This window comes from Manacus vitellinus, unplaced genomic scaffold (genome assembly GCF_001715985.3).
Source record: "Manacus vitellinus isolate BGI_N305 unplaced genomic scaffold, ASM171598v3 scaffold_62_pilon, whole genome shotgun sequence".
In the NCBI taxonomy this organism is placed as follows: domain Eukaryota; kingdom Metazoa; phylum Chordata; class Aves; order Passeriformes; family Pipridae; genus Manacus; species Manacus vitellinus.
Genome location: NW_021940704.1, coordinates 423,875 through 424,173, shown reverse-complemented (window position 1 = coordinate 424,173; position 299 = coordinate 423,875).

Genomic DNA, 299 nt, shown 5'->3' with positions numbered 1-299 from the left:
CGTGTGTGCCCCAGCCCTGCAGCCCACAGCAACACGTGTGTGCCCCAGCCCTGCAGCCCACAGCAACACGTGTGTGCCCCAGCCCTGCAGCCCACAACAGCACACGCTGCCAGCGACACCGCTTCAGTCCCGTTCTGCTGCTCGGCGCTGCAGCAGGAAAAGAGGCAATTCCAGCCTCCTGGCAGATCTCTGCCGCGGACGGAGGCTGTGACAGGCAGCACAGAGCCTTGTTGCTGCCCCGACCCAGCGACCGCTCCAACCTCCCCACCCCGAAACGACAGATCAGCTCCGCTTCCGAC